The 2,093-nt window shown below is 38.3% G+C and overlaps 1 non-coding gene across 1 annotated transcript; it reads right to left on the reverse strand.

Moving 5' to 3' along the window:
* Positions 1-1,613: 1,613 nt before the first annotated feature.
* On the reverse strand, positions 1,614-1,687 carry Trnam-cau. The gene has a single exon. It is a non-coding gene; the product is annotated as a tRNA-Met (tRNA).
* Positions 1,688-2,093: the final 406 nt, after the last annotated feature.

Genomic DNA, 2,093 nt, shown 5'->3' on the forward strand with positions numbered 1-2,093 from the left:
AGGCTGCAGTCCAGCCTTCGGAGGATAGGGCTCGGCACGCAGCCCAGCTCCAACCTCTAGGTGCGGCTGCCGGACAATGTATACGGAGCCATCAAGACAGCAAGCAGAAAGCAAATGGCGGCTCCTGCGGAGTGGATTTTCAGCACAGAAACCACAGCCCCGCCAACAATCCCAATCCACAAACTCTCCCTGTATAAAAAAATATTCAAAAAAAAAAAAAAAGAAAAAAAAAGGCGGGGCGCACTGAGCTTTCTTTGCCTCGGGTACTTACAATCCACTGCTGATTACACACTCAGCTTCTCTGCCCGGAGCGAAGCGAAAGAGGAAGCAGGGTTCCTCTCCATCTTTACAATTTGCAAATATCGGATAGCCTCGAGTCTTATCCTTGAACTTCTTTTAAATCTGTACTTTATTTTTGTTTGTTTATTTATTTTGCAGTGCTGGGGTGAAACCCAAGGCTTTATGAATGCCAGGGAAACATTTTACTACTGTGCTAAACACCCAGGCCTGATCCTACTCTAAATGAGCAAAGTATGCTTAGAACACTAAAATTTGACCAAGAAGTAGGGCAGGAGATAAAGGGTCAAGAACTGTGAAGTGTCTGAGATTTTATCCTAGTTGTAGTCTAACAAGTTAACTAGTCATAATTTTCTGGATTTTGGTAAAAGACACAAGATTCTTGAGTCAGAGACAAAGGAATTTGTTACAAGAATAGCAGTTGTCAGAGTAGTGGGATTTGGGCCAGTTCTCTAAGTGCTGACTCCTAAAGGGTAATATGAAGAGGACGGGGCGACACCAGCCCCTGCAGTGAATTGCATTACAGGAAAAGAACCCTGAGCTTAGGGAATCTGAGCCCTTTATAATGGATAGTGGGCATGACTGCCTTATGCTCCAAAGGGAGATATTGTCTCTATCTACCAAGACTGTTAGCTATATAAAATCCTTGAAAAAACAGCCCAGAATAAAAGCAGCCAGTGATTCTGTTCATAAGATGTACAGAAATACGAGAAAAAACAGAGAGTATTGTCTCTCAATGTGTATTTGTATACATTTTAACAAAAGAATAAACAAAAACATTTTGTAAAGTTACCTATAGTGAGGAAACAGTGGATCAAGGATGGAACTTCTCTGAATGTACTTCTCAAATATACCTTGTTTTGCATATTTGATTTTGAAGCCATCTATTTTGACTAATCAGGAAACAAAATTAAAATTTCAAAAAGCAATTCCTAAAAACTGAAAACTACATGAAAGGAATGAAAGTAATTGTCTATCAAATTGGTAGAATACTCCCACAGAGCATAATTATTTTGAGTTACTTCTAAATACAGTAATTTGTCTATATATCCCTAGTGGGATACACTCTAAAGGCAAAAGGAAATCCAAAAACATCTTACACTCCTGTCAGCAGTCATGTTAGTGGGAGTGGTGGAGTTGGTATTCTGAGATTGTTTGAAGTAACATGTTAATAAAATTGGGGGCCAAAATTTTCAGTATGAGAGAATGAATAGAGATACATATTTAATATCAAAGAGTTTAATTAAAACCAGATAGCTTAAATTTGAAAAAATGAAGTATTATATAGAAATTCATGATACAATTTTTTTTGTGTGTGTGTGGTACTGGGGATTGAACCCAGGGCCTTTTGTATATGAGGCAAGCACTCTACCAACTGAGCTATATCCCCAGCCCCTACAATTTATTTTTATAAGAAAAAAAAGTATGTTCCCAAACTCTAACACTAAAAAGGCATAGAAACAATGACCAATCTAGAAGCAAATGATACTAAAATTGAGATACTTATATACTAAAAAGAACTAGGGCTCCTTAAAAAAAATAGCTGATCCAGCCAAGTACATGTCTGTAATCCTAGCTACTCAGGAGGCTTAGGGATAAGGATTGCAAGTTCAAGGCTAGCCTGGGCAATTTAGTGAGACCCTGTCTCAAAATAAAACAGACTGGGGATGTAGCTTGGTAGTAGAGCACCTCTGGGTTCAATTCTCAGTACCACTAAAAAAAAAAATTAAAATTCAAGAAAGAAAAAAAGAGAGAGAGAGGGAGAAACTGATTCCAGGTCTAGGGTAGGAAATGTA

This window comes from Marmota marmota, unplaced genomic scaffold (assembly GCF_001458135.2).
Source record: "Marmota marmota marmota unplaced genomic scaffold, marMar, whole genome shotgun sequence".
In the NCBI taxonomy this organism is placed as follows: Eukaryota; Metazoa; Chordata; class Mammalia; order Rodentia; family Sciuridae; genus Marmota; species Marmota marmota.